Genomic DNA, 18,600 nt, shown 5'->3' with positions numbered 1-18,600 from the left:
AGTCAAAGAAGAGCATTATTGAGTGTTACAACAGCTCAGAGGAGGCCTGTGGTGGGTAGTGGGTAGCTCCTCTCCATAGGCAGGTTGTCCTATTGAGTGTTCAGATCTCAGCAGAGAGGAGGCCTTGAAGTGGGGGGTTTTCCTCTCCAGGTGGGTCATCCTGAGGAATGTTCACCTCCTCTCTGCAGCTGTTCAACCCAATGGTCTGCAGCTCTCAGCAGGAAGGAAGCCCTGGAGAAGTCTGTTTTGCTCTAGCTGAGTCCAGGGATTTTCTTCTTTTCAGAGGAAAGAAGGACATGCTGATAAGTCCATGAGCAACCATGAATGGGCCTAGGAAGTATTAAAAGGAAATAAAACCATTAAAAGACTGAGAATTAAATGGTTTTATTTAAACCATTAAATTTAAATAATGGGGGTGGGGTCATTGTTAGACAAGAGAATTCGTCCCATTTCTAGAAGACAGAAAGCCAGGAAGACCAAAGTCGAGAATTGATGGGGATGTCAATGAGCATTCATGGAGACCTTATGTCTCTACATTTATTAGATGAAATTTGATATTTTATATGTAAATGTCATTTATTCATTTATTGAATAAATTTGATATTTTAAATGAACTAGGGACTAGACATACTCAAGATGGTGGTTCCATCTTCCCTTCTCTGCCAGCCACATGTACAGTAAGAAGCAGACAAGATGGCACAGATCAACTTTAAAGCCCATTTGCATAAGATTAGGGTGAGGTGACCAGCCTTCCTCATGCACTATGTAAATGTCATACATGATTGAACCAGTCTGTAAGCCCTACGTAAATCAGACACTGCCTCCTCAAACCTGACTGCAAAATCCAGCACATTTGCCACCAGCAGGTTCTTCCCTCTCAGAGGCCCCTCTCTCTATATAGAGAGCTTTTCTCTTTCTCTTCTCTTCTGCCTATTAAACCTCTGCTTCTAAACTCCTCATATGTGTCCGTGTTCTAAATTTTCCTCATGCATGACAACAAACCCTAGGGTATATACCCCAGACAATGTAGCCACTTCATAATGGGGGCTCGTCTGAGATAACAAGTTACAACATACATCAAAACAATGAGTAGAGGAGCAGACTCCAACTCAATCCTTTCATTTTGAGGCTCTAAGCCTCCATTTTAGAACCAAATCGAACCAAATACTGGGCCCCCATTCCACCATTTAAAAACAATTAGAGTGGCTGCCAGCCTTACAAGACTTAAGGGACAGGCTTACTGGGGAGAACATGAAGAATCCCTTGCACCCACGGGTTGCTAGGCATGCTGGCCATGTTTGAACCAGCTTCCTTTCACAAAGGACTTAGCCATCACATGGGGCTGGAAGAAGTCCTGGGGCAACAGGATTTCTGGCTGGGACTACCCACTGGTGTTTTCCAAAGGCTTTGGTTTTTCTATCATACCTTCCTACTTTTCTGTCCATGACAGTCATATCTCTTATTCTCTCTGTATATGCAATGTTTGGGAAGTTTTACAGTTCAAGGAAGTAATCTTGTTTGGCAAAATCAGGGAATGTTGTAGTAACTAGGGATATAGCTCAAGGGAAGCCATCTTTTTGGTTTTTCTGGGAACAGAGGGTCCTCCCACACAGTGAGCATCATGCTCTGCTCTTGGTCTGGAGAACACATAGCACTTCCAGATCACTATCTGCTCTTGGTCTGGAGAGCACGTGGCATTTCAAGGTCAACAGTGACACCTATTAAAATAGGAATCCTCTCCATGAGACACATCATTTGTCTTTTAGTGAAACATTCTAACTTCCAAATTCTCCCTTTTTGGGCCCCTCTACTAGAGACAAGGCTTTATGCTGCTTCTGTAAATAGGAAAATTCTGCTTCCAACAATTAGGAGTAAAATATCTTCCAAAGACACATTTTAGTTTCAATATGGTCCCATCAGCAGGAAAACGGCCATTCTGTCCTTACATTGTTTTAAGACACCTAATTTGCTTCCAATTAGAATGGTAGTTAATCAGTAAGGGGATTTTAAGTTAGCAAGTTAACTGAAACTATTCTCTAAGGGTAAACACTTTAGCACACCCCATAATAGCAGGATATAGAACTCAAACCAGCATACTTTCTCCATTGAAAAGGGAAGTGCAACAGTTGCCCAATGCAACAGTCACATAGTCTCTCCTGAGATCCATTTTTTTTGAGCAGACAGGCAGATAACACAATTCTAGGAAATCAAAGGGAAATCACAGGCAGAGAATTAGAGCCACATGGGTGACCATAACTAACTCCAGCCTCTTAATTCCTCTGGTTCCATCGCTGGGGGTCATGCCTTCAACCATGGGTGGCACATTCAACAAGGTGCTGGAACCCCAAAACCATGGAGGGAAAAACAGCAGGGGGGACAACCCACCTGTCTTCTTCTCCACACTGGGTCACACCAGATGGAAGGAGACTAAAGGGATGCCTTTTTCTCACTTCTCTTTATCATATTTGGCCTGAACTCCTCTGGAGTGCATTCTGAAGCACAGGGACTTCTTTGACCCTGAGATTTTGTAGAAAAAGTTGCTCATTTTCTTTTGCACAGGGGCATGGCCTTCTTACTAGACCTTTGCAGGTGTTACAAAATCAACTCAGTATGAGGCAGGCCCAAATGGAATGGTTCCCTAAGACTAGAAAAGCAACTTCCAGGGGAACCATTTGAGGCATTGAATGTCACAGCCCTTCCAGTCCCCCTTATCTGGGGCCATCTCCAACCACACCGCAAGCTTTTCCACCTCCACCATCTTCAAAATTTCCTGCTCCCCACCTTCACGCTTACCCCTACAGGAAATGCCCAATGTAGGCAATGCTGCTATGGTTCAAGTTCCCTTCTCATTACAGGACCTTAGGCAAGTAGAGAGAGATTTGGCTGACTTTCTGACTACCCCGATAGATATATAGAAGCCTTCCAAAATTTAACTCAGACATTTAATCTCTCACTGAAGGATGTTATGCTGCTGCTAAGCCAAACACTAACCCACAGCTGAGAAGCAGCCAGCTCTGAAAACAGCAGCAGATTTCAGAGATGAGCAATAGGTCTCCTAAAGTCGGCCAAAATGGAAAAGAGAAAACAGGGAAGGTGAAGAAATAGGAGAAACACCATTTCCTGTAGGAAGAGAGGCAGTACCTCTTTCAACCCTAATTGGACCCTCAGACTTTTCTATGGTGTTTTTTCATTCTTTTATTCTTTTACAGTTGAAAACTACTCCATCTCTTCTTTTTTTTTTTTTTGAGACGGAGTTTCACTCTTGTTGCCCAGGCTGGAGTGCAATGGTGCGATCTCAGCTCACTGCAACCTCCGCCTCCTGGGTTCAGGCAATTCTCCTGCCTCAGCCTCCTGCCTATCTCTTCTTTTATAATGTTTCTCAAAAATGGGAAAAGTTAATTTTCCCAAACCTTAAAATGCTTGGCTTAGCGTTGAGCTCAGGGGAAGGAAACCTAGATGCTTGACATGCCAGCAAAAGGGAAAAAGTTCATCAGTTGAGCTTTTGGCTTCTCTCTCCCTGTTTAAACTGGCAAGATGGATAATAAGCATCATTGTTCATATTCTCTGTAAAATCTGAATTTGTGAGGTTGGACTTGTGAGGTTGGTGTTAAGCTATAGCCATCTAGTGTGCTTTGTGTGTCTTTCCGTATGGTTCTGTCAAAAGAAAGGGTACTTTGGATTAGAATGGAGGCCCAGGACCCAGAAGCCTGCTGTTTATCCCAGCCCAAAAAGTAGTCAGTAACAAACTTTGCTGCAGTCCTCTATTTTGTTTTATGTCCCTGGGAACATGACCTGTAACGATGTAGCAATACTTTGTTATAGTCTCTGCCATTTTGCAATGGTAGCTATCTTTCTGAGCGAGTCAGTTCCTGGGTCGGGGAAACAAAATCAGATAAGCAAATTTATTGATCTGGGTGGGGTCAGGTGATCCACCAATGGCAGGGTTTACAAAATGTCTTAAGCACTGACCTTGAGAGCAGTTTAGTGAGGGTCAAAATCTTGTACCCTCCAGCCATGTGACTTCTAGGCCATGGTTTCTACTTTGTGGCTAATTTTTTTGGTCTTGTCCTCAGGCAAGAGGGCTGTATATCTTAAGAAGGGGCTTGGCAGGGCATGGTGGCTCACACACGTAATCCCAGCGCTTTGGGAGGTCAAGGCAGGTAGATCACGAGGTCAGGCATTTGAAACCAGCCTGGCCAACAGAGTGAAACCCTGTCTCTACTAAAAATACAAAAAATTAGCCAGGCGTGGTGGCAGGCGCCTGTAATCCCAGGTACCTGGGAGACTGAGGCAGGATAACAGCTTGAACCTGGGAGGTGGAGCTTGCAGTGAGCCGAGATCATGCCACTGCACTCCAGCTCAGGGGACAGTGCAAGACTCTGCCTCAAAAAAAAAAAAAAGGAAAGGTCTGCGGTGCTGTTATCATCTTTGCTTTAGACTATAAAGGGTAAACCAGGCTCCTCCCAAAATTAGTTTGGCCTATGCCCAAAGATGGGCAAGGACAACTTGGGGGCTGGAGACAAAATGAAGTTGTTTGGGTCAGATGTCTTTTACTGTCTCAGTCATAGTTTTGGAATGACGGTTATAAAAGTGTTTTATCACGCCTTTAAAAATGTCTTTTACACTCATAATTAGGCCATAATCTCATTAAGACTTGTTGGTTTCACCTGTGAAACTACTTTTTGTAAAGTTCAAAAGCCAAAAACCTTAACTGCTTGGCATGGCTGAAGTAGAATAACAAGGGATTTTAAAGGATTTTCTGAAAGAGTGCTCAGCTTCATTAAATGTGAGTATTGAAGTTATGGGTATATTTACATACCTTTATGTTTTTCTCTTCTTGGATCTTGATTTTCTGGAATAAGGTTTTCTTCTCAGTCGATTGAGTTATTTTTCTCCATTTTTTTGTCTTGCCACCCTTAATGGCAGGCATGAGAGGCCCTAAGATAACTTCTGGTAGCATGGAACTCCTTGGGAAAAACAGAGGAGGCCCCACAGACCCTGTTTCGAGGAAAAAAAAAAAAACCCTCTGTTTTCCTCATGAAATCCCAGGAATTAAAAGTGGACAAATCCCTCTCAAAATCAAAGGCTCTCTTTGTTTGTTTGTTTGTTTGTTGTGCATTGTGTTATCCAACAGTTTTAAGTTTTGTGGGTATCACAAATTATCTCGCGTTATGAGAGATCTTTGGTGTGTAATAACTAGGTAGGAAATATACTTTAAGGGACGGCTAATAGTAGTTATGGAGGGATACTTAACTCTGCACGTTTGAATCAGAGAAGCATGCTCATGGCCACCTGAAAGCTATGGAAACATCCCCCACCCAAATGAGAGATGAGACTCCCATGGAGGATGGGTTGATTACAAAAGAAACCGATTGATTTTGAGTTGCCTTCCAATAAAATGCGTGGTAGAAGCACTCCACTGTCTTCTTCCACAGTATCTTCCTTCTTTCAAAAATCTAAAATTCAGTACAAAATGGCACCCGTAATTTTGGGGACCTGTCTTTGCCTTCAGCTGTGTCTGCTTAATAGGCTCTAAAAACGTATGCTATCCTGGCCTTTTTCCTCCAAGAGCCTCACTTTGAAGCCAGTAAGCCAATTAAGAAACTGGCAAATGAAAAAATACTTTTGAGTGCTGAATCTTCTGTCTCTTTGTGTTGATATATATGTGATGTGTGTAATATCTACAAAAGAGTTCTTACTGATTGGCTTAAAGAGAAATAAGCACTTAAATCAAATCTTTTTAGTTCATTTTCCTTAAATCTTTAAGAAATAAAAAGTTTTAAGGATTATTGGTAAAATGCAAGTGTTGTCAAAATGAAAATACTAAAATCACTTACTAACCAGGTTTTTCACCAAAAGTAAAAGTGGTGCAAGTTAATCATGCAACATGTATTTGAGATTACTAAATGGGTTTACCTGCAAGGTGTATAAAAACAGTAAAATGTGTTTTTTAGTAAAAGGTTATAAGAAAGCATGGAAATGTAAATTTTTCCTAAGGATAAGGATTATCTTAAATTTGATAAGAAAGCTAAAGGTTTAAGTAAGTCGTGAAAAGATTGTAAAAATTAGTCTTGCAAAAAAAGTGTAAACATTAACTAAATTCAAAAGGGTCTTTTCATAAATTGAGCATTGAAATAAAAGCACAGCAAGGTTGTCTTAAGATGCTAATCTGCCTTTTAGTAAAAGGGTTTATAAAGGATTTTTAAAGATTTCACTTCATAGTCAAATTAGTTATGATTAGATAAAATTTCCTATGATGTTTCATCAAAAGGTGGTTTAACATTAATCAACTTATTCAAGTGTAAAATTTGGCATTGAACAGGATTTACATGTACTAGTAAAGGTTGAGAGGTTTTTTACCTTTTGAGTTATCATTTTGCAAAATAAATAATTTACAGCAATTGGAATTTTATTTCACAACATCAAATGTTTTAAACCTTCAACATTTAAAAGGTATCTGAAACTTCCAGTTTCAGAATTGTCTTTCCTGATGCCTGGCTTTCTTTCGTCTTTTTTTTCAGATGTCCTCTGAAACATCCAGATAAGAGGTAAACAACATTATCTGACATGTTTAGTCACATGAGATTTTAATCTTCTTTACGTTATATTTTGCTGAGTAATACTAACCTATGTTCTAAAAATGTATGGGATTTATGAAATATAATGTCTAAGTATATGCTATCAGTCATAATTAAGGTTAAAGTTATTGTAAACCACAGAGATAACTAAACTTCATTGTCAGTCATGTTTTTAACTGTAACTACCCTGGAAATGTAATTCACAGACAATTGTTGCCTTGCACTGTTCCTTCTCAAAAGATGGTTTATAATCAAGCTATAGGACTTTACCAGGTGTTCTCAAATGCAAGTTTTTAATAGCTTTGAAGATTGTAACACTGAAATAGAGAAAAAAATATAGGACTCATGAAGAACTGAAATGTTTACAAATATCAAGCAAAATGAGAGTTGACAAAAAGGATTGCACTAAGAAAGCTAAAGCAACCTGTTTGTTGATTAGAATTTTGCTGATCCTTGTTTGTTTTTTGGAGTTAAGGAAACTTATTATGATCTATTGATGGCCTTTAATAATTCAGTAAGGTATACTCCTGTGAACAAAACTTGGAGCAAGTTTGTTTCTCTCTATCTAGTTCCTCTAAAATTTGGAAACTGTCTGTGAGTACTCTTAACTTATGGCAATATAGTTGTTTGCATCAGTGTAATAAGAATCCATTTTTTCTTTGCAACAGGACACAATTGGAAATAACTGGTTATTTTACCAAGGCTTTGACTGGAAGGTTATGTTTCCTTTTAAGGTGTCTGTCTCGACCTACAGAGCTGATAACAGCCCCCACTGGGGAGAACTGGCATCATACCCTTGCTTACACAGTCCCTGCACAGGGTTCCTGACCTGTGGGCATTAAAGAATGTCCCTTTCTAACAGGTCTAGGTGCTCCAAGTTTATCATGGGTCCTTAAGAGAAAAGGATCAACCAACTCCCAGGTATTTAAGGATACAAACCCATGGATGGGCTCACCTTTAAGAGGCCTTATGTGAGATTCCTTGTGGAATAGAGTTCCATTAAAGCCGATCCAAAGGTCTATGTAGAAATAATTATATTTGCTGCACTTTATGCAAATAATCAGGCCAAGTATAAAACTTAAGTTTATTCTACAAACAACATGGTCCTATCATAATTTGTTTTACCAAAAATAAGGACTGGAGAAATTGTGCTCCAAAGCTTATTATATATTTGTCATTAAATCCTATTCTCATTAATTGTTTTTAAGCTTTCTGCCTACATTGTAGACTAACCCAGCTTATTCCTGTGAATCAAGTGGTGAACTCTTACAGTTTGGAACAAATAAAAAGGGAGGAGAAATGTAAAAATCTGGATAATTATGCTAGTTCTGGGCAATTAACCTGCAAATTCTGACAGGTAACGAAAGTGTGTAGAGTGCCCATAACCTGGAGGATTCTTTGGGAAAATAAAATAAATCCAAGAAATGTGATGGACCCCCAGATGGAACCCTAAGAGGGTTGGGGAGCCCTTCTTCTCCTGTGTCCTATACTCTGAGGAAACCTGTTGAGGTTCTTGGATTGTTTGGTGATAGTGGATGTTATTAATAGGCAGGTGCTGAATGGTCTGTTAATATTAACAGGAAGTGGGGTTTCCGAGCAATTAACTGAAGAAAGTAAAAGTCATCTTTCTTGTAGCTCAAATGCTGAAGCAAATCATAGATCTTATATCAAGAAAAAATTATGAGCTGGAGGGCCTGAGTCTTTGTGAAACATGCATCTCAGTTAAAAAGTCCAGCTTCATTTTCCCTGCTTCCTTTTTACCCCAAACTTAGAGATTAATATGACTAGAGAAATAATGCTGCACTGCTGAATATTTTACAGACCTGGGTAAGATCAGTCATTACGTGGTCCAGGATGGGCTTCATTCACACTTTCAAGCTAATTATAAAAGAGCTTTAAAGGTATGTATGGAGGCTAGAAGATGGAGAGATGAAGGAAGGCTCTATTGTAATATAAATAATACCCTGTAAATATATGCAAATATTACAGGAGGCAGGATTGGAAGAAAAATGACTATAGCCTAAATGTAATCTCACAGAACATCTAACATAATTGTTTGCGTACAATAGGTACTCAATGACCATCTGGTGAATTAAGACATAAAAGCAAGAATAAGCGATGAAAAACATCATGGGGTCCTCCACCGGGAATTGTTAATATGTGTCTTGATTTTCTGTTCACCAAGCATAGGTTCTCAACAGACTGTTTCATGTCTCTCTCCTACCCTTTCCAGTTTGACATTTCATCATTTTATTGCTTGCTATATAGTTTCTTCCTAGATGGAAAAAGCAAACCTGTGCATCTCTTTATTTCGGGAGTTGTTATGGTAGGTTTAGACGTAATAAAGGCTGATATAGCAAGGTACAATGGGGATTTGATGATTTCACTGTTTTTTATTTTTTCTAGTTGTCTTACTTTAGCAATATAATTTCAAGGTGGTCCAAGCAATATAATTCCAAGATGGTAAATTGCTTTAAATTATGCTATCTATTTCAAGCTGAGTTAAACCTCATTTCATGATTAGCTAGTTCTTATATGGAAGTAAATACTTTGTGCTTCCTTTAATCTTTTTGCCATGTCTTCATGCAATAGAAGAGATAATTCATCAACCAATGGAATAATATCATTTAAAAAGATCTGGGAAAGTTTGATCTTATCTGTAGGAAAATTGATACTTTATGTTAATATTTTGCAACTGCCTTTTGGCCATTCTTTCCTTGCCTGGGGATCTGACCAGAGTGCTGAAGTCTTCTGTGTCCTTTCTCTGTAGCCTAGGGCAACTTTCCATCCAACTCTTTCTCTAAGAATATTCCCCCTCCCAAGGTAATGTCTGTCCCTCAGTATCAGTCAAATTCCAAAGGGAACTATTTACAAGTTCCCTGAACCATTCATTCTCTCTAGTAATCATTTATTACCCTCAACAGAGTTCCTCTGCTGCTCCTCTCATAACTTGTTTTGCCCTGGTGATAGTAAAGCTTCTGAACTCTGCTATTTTCTCCTTGCACACGTTAATAAATTTGTATGCCTTTTCTCCAATGATAATTGCCTGATGGGTTCTTCCTGCCCACTGCAGATGAGACCACCATTGCAAAATTATGATGAGACAGTGAAAGAGATTTGACCTAACCAACTCCATTTTGCTTCTAACCTCCAAGCTGTCTTTGTTCATTCCTGGGCATAGACTGAACTAACTTTCTATGGAACTTAGTTTATTGTTTAAAATAAAGAGGATACCAGCTCTTTCCCAAAACAAACCTTTTTTGCCTGGGGACTAGATTGCCTTTGTAGGGCTAACAAATTAGCTACAAGAGTAGAAATTATGGTTTAGGAGTCATGCAGCTGGAGGTTGCAAGATTCTGACCCTCCCTAAAGTGCTCCTAAGATCAGTGCTTGAGATATTTTGCAGAACTTGCACTTCATGAATCAGGTGGCACCACACAGATTGATTAACTGGCTCATCTGATCTTGTGCCCCCCACCCAGGAACTGACTCAGCGCAAGAGGACAGCTTTACTTCCTTATGATTTCATCTCCTACCTAACCAATCAGCACTCCTGGCTCACTGGCTTCCCCTCACCTACAAAATTGTCCTTAAAACTCTGATCCCTGAATGCTCGGGGAGACTGATTTGAATAATGATAAAACTCCAGTCTCCCACACAGCTGGTTCTTTGTGAATTACTCTTTCTCTGTTGTAATTCACCTGTGTAGAAAGCAGGCAAGGTGAACCCATTGGGCAGTTGCACAAAGCCAAAACCAATTCACTCAGATTATAGCATTGCAATAAAGAGTTTAATTAACAAGGATCAGTCAGAACATGTGGGAGACAGTAATTACTCAAATCAATAACCCCCAAAATTTGGAGATGGGGTTCAAGGGTAGTTTGGTGGGCAAGGGGCTAGGGGAATGAGTGGTGCTTATTGGTTGGGAATGCAACTATAAAAGTGTGGAAAATGGTCCTCATGCACTGAATCCTGTTGAGGCCACAGGACTTATTGAGCCAAGAGTCATCTGGATGGAGCCATTCATTCAGAAATACAAAATCCTGAAAAGACATCTGAAAATACCAATCTTAGGTTTCACAATAGTGAATTGGGGAAGTTACAAATCTTATAACCTTCAGAATAACAGCTGGAAATTAACAGAACTCAGGCCCCTCCTCCCAAACTGGTGGCCTTTTATTAGTTTTATAAAAGTGGTTTAGAATTGGGAAAGAGCTGTAATCATTTAAACTATAAACTAAATTTCTCCCAAAGTTAGCTTGGCCCAAACCTGGGAATCACCTAGGGCAGTTTGGAAGTTAAAAAGCAAGATGAGGGTTGGTTGGATCAGATTTCTTTCACTGTCATTATTTCCTCACTGTTATAATTTTTGCAAAGATGGTTTCAAAGTTAACCTACCTTTGTAAGTTAATTTTTCAGTGAAACTTCAGAGGGCAAAGGGAAAGTTTATCCCTTTTCTCCTTAAATGGGGTAGAGATTAAAAGAAGTAACATACTAGGACAAATACAGCATATGCATAATTGGCTTTATTTTTTTGGCATCTTAGGTCACATAAGGTTACACTTTTATTATTACTATTATAAATAAATATATTTTATGAAAATAAGGCTATTCCAAAAACTTTGCTTCTACCCACTGTAAAATTCTATCATTTTATGATATAAAGATTAGGAGAGATTATGGATAATTATGAGAGATCTGCTTACTCAAATTAAGTGGGCTAAGAAGAAGTGAGTGGGCTAAGAAGAAGTTTCTGCCTATAATGTTGAGGACACTGCCAACAAGATCAAGCTGGAGCAGCTGGCTGTTTGCATTACAAGATGATTGTATTTCAAAAGCTGATGAACTTTAGTTAGTATAACTATAGCAATGGCAAAGATAAATGCTTGCAGAAAATGTTCTTTCCTTCTATGTGAATGCTTCCTGTCCTAAGGCCTCTCAGGATTAGAAACTAGATCCCTTTTCATGGCATCAGCCCTATTCAAAGATGTCAGCAGGGAGTCAGGAAAAAGGCACTCTGCAAGTGGAGCTGCCTTTCTCTCCCAGGGAAGCTGCTGCTCGTTGCAGGTGATGGGAAGGAGGTGTAATTCTCACATTTAATGAAATTCCTGAAACTTGAAACTTTCAGTTAACATCTGGTTGTGAAAGAGAAACACTTGGCCGGCTATTTTTCTGCTGCTGGCTAGCTGGCTGGGTTAAAGGAACTTCCTGTTCACCTCCTCAGTTAAGGTAGCATGAGTGAATGGTTCAGTTTCATTCACCCCAGCAGGGGGAGAGCCGGCAGGAGGAAGCCACTCAAAGTGCAGGAGACTCGTGACAGCTGGTTCCTGCCGTTCTCAGCCTGTGCTCTCTAATCAGGTAGCTGCTCAATTATGTCCAATGAACCCTAGCTGAGCAATTAAAAAAGCAAACGCTTCCCCAGAATGGCATGACTGCAAAAATTGAAAACTTCACCTTTTGTGACTTAAGGCAGAGTGTAAGTTGTCTAAATGTTACCCTGGAGCCATGGCTTAGGAGAGCTTTAAAGAGGGCTTAGCCTGCTCAAAGGGAAGAGGCTACAAGTAACACACATAGGGCAATAGAAAATTATTGAACCGTCGTTACATCTCTCTCTTCTTCTGATTTTCCCTTCTCAGTGAAAATTATATCTTTCTATTAATAATGGTAAATATCATTGCAATTGCTTTGACTGGCCGGTATTTCAGTAAAATGTTATGCCCCACTGTATTTCCTTCTTTTGCTTTTAGACATTGGTGTTGTTTTGATTCTAGAACTGAGAGAACAAAGGGTAATTTTCTTGGTCACTGGTTCTCTCTTATATTTTATATTCTTTTCTCTCTCCTCTCTCCTGTGTGATCCCTAGCCACTTCAAATGATCCCAAGGCTTTTCAAAACAAGAAGCTTAAAAAGAAACTATGAAAACAGAACACAATGGCACAAAATAGAGCCTTGAGCATGCCATCTTGTTAATGCATTGAAGTAGTGATAGATCATTGAGGACAGCTTTTCCTGAGAACAGCTGGTAGTAGATATATTTGTATTTTCAGAAAGAGATGCTATTATATTATTACCAATAAAAGGTCCTGATCCAGATCTCAAGAGAAGGTTCTTGGATCTTGTGCAAAAAATAATTCAGGGCAAATTCATAAAGTGAAAGCAAGTTTATTAAGAAAGTAGAGGAATGAAAGAATGGCTACCTCATAGACAGAGCAGCCTCAAGGGCTGCTAGTTGCCTATTTTTATAGTTATTTTTGATTATATGTAAAACAAATGGTGGATTATTCATGCCTCCCCTTTTTAGACCATATAGGGTTTAAATGATGTTGCCATGGCTTTGTAAACTGTCATGGTGCTGGTTGGAGTGCAGCAGTGAGGATGACCAGAGGTCACTTTAGTCACCATCTTGGTTTTCGTCAGTTTTAGCTGGCTTATTTACTGCAATCTATTTTACCAGCAAGGTCTTTATGACCTGTATCTTGTGCTGACCTCCTATCTCATCCTGTGGCTTAGAATGTATAACCCTCTGGGAAAGCAACCCCGTACTCTCTGCATCATTTTATCCAGCCCCTATTCAAGATGGAGTTGCAATGCATCTAACAATATCATATCAGACTCTTAAAAATATTGGGAAACTTTTGACTTAGGAGATTTCATATACAAAGCTGTAGTACTAGGGGATAACTAATTATTAATGTTAAATGTAAATGGACTAAATGCCCCAATCAAAAGACAAATACTGGCAAACTGGGTAAAAAGTCAAAACCCATCAGTGTACTGTATTCAGGAGACCCATCTAACATGCAAACACACACATAGACTCAAAATGAAGGGGTGGAAGAAGATCTACCAAGCAAATGGAGAGCAAAGAAAAGCAGGAGTTGCAATTTTTGTCTCTGATAAAATCAACTTTAAATCAACAAAGATCAGAAGAGACAAAGAAGGACACTACATAATGGTGAAAGCATTAACACAACAAGAAGAGCTAACTATCCTAAATATATATGCACCCAATACAGGAGCCTCCAGATACATAAAGCAAGTTCTTAATGGCCTACAGAGACTTAGACTTCCACACAATAATAGGGGGAGATTTTAGCACTCCATTGTCAATATTAGACAGATCAACAGGACAAAAAATCAACAAGGGTATACAGGATTTGAATGCAGAACTGGAACAAGTGGACCTAATAGACATCTGCAGAACTCTCCACCCCACAGCCACAGAATATACATTTTTCTCAGCATCACATCACACTTACTCTAAAATTGACCACATAATTGGAAGTAAATCACTCCTCAGCAAATCCAAACAAACAGAAATCGTAACAGTCTCTCAGACCACAGTGCAACCAAATTAGATCTCAGGATTAAGAAACTAACTCAAAACCGCACAACTTCATGGAAAATGAACAACTGGCTCCTGAATGTTGACTGGATAAGTAATGAAAAGAAGGCAGAAATAAAGATGTTCTTCAAAACCAATGAGAATGAGGACATAATGTACCAGAATCTCTGGGACACATTTAAAGCAGTGTCTAAAGGGAAATTTATAGCAATAAAAGCCCACATGAGAAATGAGGAAAGATCTAAAATTGCCACCCTTTCAACAAAATTGAAAGGGCTAGAGGATCAAGATCAAAAACACTCAAAAGCTAGCAGAAGACAAGAAATAACTAAGATTAGAGCAGAACTGAAGGAGATAGAGACACAAAAAACCCTTCAAAAAATCAGTAAACCCAGGAACTGGTTTCTCAAAAAGATCAACAAAATAGACCACTAGCCAGATTAATAAAAAAGAAACGAGAGAAGAATCAAATAGATGCAATAAAAAATGATAAAGGGGATATCACCACCAATCCCACAGAAATACAAACTACCATCAGAGATTACTACAAACGACTCAATGAACATAAACCAGTAAACCTGGAAGACATGGATACAATGGAAACAAAAGCCAAAATAGACAATTGAGATCTAATTAAACTTCAGAGCTTCTGTACAGCAAAAGAAACAAACATTAGAGCGAACCAGCAACCAACAGAATGGGAAACAATTTTTGCAATCTACTCAACTGACAAAGGGCTAATATCCAGAATCTACAAAGAACTAAAACAGATTTACAAGTAAAAAACAAACAAAGCCATTCAAAAGTGGGCAAAGGATATGAACAGACAATTTTCAAAAGAAGTCGTGTATGAGGCCAACAAACAAGAAAAAATGCTCATCATCACTGGTCATTAGGGAAATGCAAATCGAAACCGCATTGAGATATCACCTCACACCAGTTAGAATGGTGATCATTAAAAAATCTGGATACAATAGATGCTGGAGAGGATGTGGAGAAATAGGACCACTTTGACACTGTTTGTGGGAGCGTAAATTAGTTCAACCATTGTGGAAGACAGTGTGGCCATTCTTCAAGGATCTAGAAATAGAAATTCCATTTGATCCAGCAATACCATTCCTGAGTATATAGCCAAAGGATTATAAATTATTCTATTATAAAGATACATGCACATGCATGTTCATTGTGGCACTGTTTATAATAGCAAAGACTTCAACCCAAATGCCCATCAATGATAGACTGGTCAAAGAAAATGTTGCACATATACACTATGGAATACTATGCAGCCATAAAAAACGATGAGTTTGTGTCCTTTGTGGGTACATAGATAAACCTGGAAACCATCATTCTCAGCAAACTCACACAAGAACAGAAAATCAAACACCACATGTTCTCACTCATAGGTGGGTGTTGAACAATGAGAACACATGGACACAAAGAGGGGAGCATCACACACTGAGGTCCATTGGGTATAGCTATGGGAGGGATAGTGGGAGGGATAGCGTGGGGAGGAATGTCAGGTATAGGTGATGGGGGGAATGGTGACAACAAACCACCTTGCTGTGAATGTACCTATGCAACAATCTTGCATGATCTGCACATGTATCCCAGAATTTAAAGTACAGTAAAAAAAAAAAAAGAAAGAAAGAAAAGAAAAATTATTAACAAAATGGCAGTAAGTCCTATTTCTGGTTCTAAACTATATGATTCTTTATGTCATATATTTTTAATGAGTGACCCCAATGGAGTATTATTTTGTATTTTGATCACTGTGACAGATGTAATATAATGACTATATTTTGGTGAATGGCTCTGTCAGCACCCCTTATTAGAGTGCTACATCACAGGCTACAGGTAAGCATTCTCCCTCTTAGTCACACATATAACCAACCTTGGCAATGTAAGGAAAAGAGAACAACACTAATGAATAAGCATCTTGAGATGTTTCCAGATGAATATCTAGATAGTTTCCAGTAGTGTACAGAGTATTTCTCTGATATTTAGATGTTTGTGAGCAAATATATAAGGTATTATCAATTATTTATTGTTGCCCACAATCTAAAAATGTGCCTTACCTTAAGATGAAGGGAAGGTGCGAAGTCCAGTGAAAAGAAAAATTATGTGTAGGTGGGTGTTTGGTGGATGTGTGCTTGTGTGAGCATGCCATGTTAAAGAAGAGGTGAAAATTATCTTATCTTTTCCCAGATACGTTTCTCTCTACCTTTCCTTCTGAAGTTTTTTCCCCGTAGAATTCCATGTTTGAATTATTCCTTCTTATCTTCAAAAACATAAGGTTTAATTAGGTTCCTGATTCTGAATACAGTTGCAGACACAGTATCAAACTATCCTTTTGATTATGATCCAATTAAAGGAAGAGATATGGTCACATTAAACAAGAAATTATTATATGACTTTGGATTGTGCCTGAATGAACTTCACAATCTTAAAACTCTTTCTTTTTTTTTTTTTAAATGGAGTCATGCTCTTGTCACCTAGGATGGCACAATCTTGGCTCACTGCAATCTCCGCCTCCCGGGTTAAAGCGATTCTCCTGCCTCAGCCTCCCTGGTAGCTAGGATTATAGCCAACTGCCACCACGCCTGGCTAATTTTTTTTGTACTTTTAGTAGATGGGTTTTCGCCATGTTGACCAGGTTGGTGTCGAACTCCTGACCTCATGATCTGCCCACGTCAGTCTCCCAAAGTGCGGGGATTACAGGTGTAAAAAACTATTTCATTATTTCCTTTGCATGGAGATGTATGAATTTTCGTTGAAGGTGATGACTCATGGCTGATCACGGACATGAGTTGTTGCAGACTCTCCGCCCTGTCACACTGGTCTCATTGGCCTGTAGTTATTATCATCTCTTCCACATTGAAAGAACGCAGACTTTGAGTGAAGATGGGATGGTGGTGAGCCTAAAGGCTAGTCTTAAATTAGTTAGTTCCCAGGAATGCCTGGAATTGTCCCGTTGGATTCTATCCTATCTACTGTAATTGCCTAAAAGTGTGTTGGGAATATCTCACATTAACACTCGTTTTCTCAAGAATGATAGAGGTCAATGTTGCTATGGTAAAATTCCTTGAAATAAATTCCTTTGATGATTCATATGTAGCTTGTGTCGACCACACTAGTACAGCAGGCTGGCTTGTAGCCAAAATGGCTATAATGACTCAGAACAACTGGTGACGGTCAATGGCATATGCTAAGTCTTCCCACAAACTCCCCCACAGAAAAGGCTAGAATGCTCATTCCTGTAAGGCTGTATTACTTATAATAGTCTCCTTCATGAGGATCTGAAGGTGAGTGAAGAAAATGACTTCAAAAGAGAGTGTCGGGATGGGACTCTGCTTCCTCTTTTTCTAGCATAAACATTATTTCCTTCATAAATTATCCTTTACAGGTATCATACCCTTCCCATTTGGTCCACCCTGAGGTTTTCAGATGATGCTGCAGAATGACTAGATGTTTAGTTAGTCTACTCATTGGGAGGGCTATGGGAATACTTTCTAGTTTGAGTTGGGTGGACAGTGGGATGTCAGTGGACACAGTTCTCTTCTGCACATGCTCAGTGTCCCTTCAGTCTTTCCATGTGGTGTCTTTTGCCCTAGTGTGACAAGCATCTAGAAAATACTTTCCAACCTCAAGTCTTTTTGCAGTTGGATTTTAGTCCTGAGTCAGTAGATACCATGGAAACTTCCAGGCATGTCTCGCTTTTTCCTTTTCTTTTCTTTCAACCATCTCAAAATTCCTATTTCCTCTTTCTAACATTAGAGATTATATATTCTCATCACAAAAAGCTATCAGCTCTACATTTCATAAACAAAAATTATATACATATATGTGTGTGTATATATATGATTGTGTGTACATGTGTATATTTTTGTGTGTACAACCGAAAATGTGATCCCAAGTACACTAGGCCCATGACGCACACTAGAAAATTTTGCCCAATACATCTGTTCCCCCAGCTTAGATTCATACTCACATTTGCATATCAAGGGAACTGAAAAATCCTCCAGTCAATCTTGTTAATTTATTAATACAACTCAGAATTTGTTCATTTATTTGTATAACATCATATAGAACGGATATTATGCAGGCATATTCAAAAACGTTGTTACAGAAAAAACAAATAGTACATTGTAGAGCTGAGTCCCAAGAGCTTAGTTTCTAACGACAGTGCCTAAGGTAAAAGTCTCATATGACAAAATATTTTAAACAATCTAATCATACTCATTGTGGTGAGATACTCACATCAGAGGTGGCAGAAAGAAAATGAGATTGACTGACAAACAGATCTTTATGTCTGCTTACTTGCTTGTTGGTAGACATATGATCACTGAGGGAACAATGGGATAATACACCTGTGATCTTAGATAAAATTTCTGTTTTTTCTGATCAAATGCAAGTTTGATTTTTAATACATTATGCGTGTATATGATGCAACCTCATAGCAGTCCTTTGAACCATCAACATACTCTTCCCTCATGGAGAAATGTAGTTACTCTTACTAATCATTTGTATAACCTTTAACATGTATTTTAAAGCTAATCTTTGGCAGAATTGTGAAACTTAGAAATATCTTCATTTTAGAGTTGAAGCCTTTCATACTCTAGTGAAAAGAGCAGGGAACTTGAAGTCAGAAGTGATATGATTGGCTCTGTGTCTCCACCC

This window comes from Aotus nancymaae, unplaced genomic scaffold (assembly GCF_030222135.1).
Source record: "Aotus nancymaae isolate 86718 unplaced genomic scaffold, 86718_ANA_hifiasm-v0.15.2.pri h1tg000079l, whole genome shotgun sequence".
Classification (NCBI taxonomy): Eukaryota; Metazoa; Chordata; class Mammalia; order Primates; family Aotidae; genus Aotus; species Aotus nancymaae.
Note: the sequence above shows the minus strand (reverse complement) of the source record.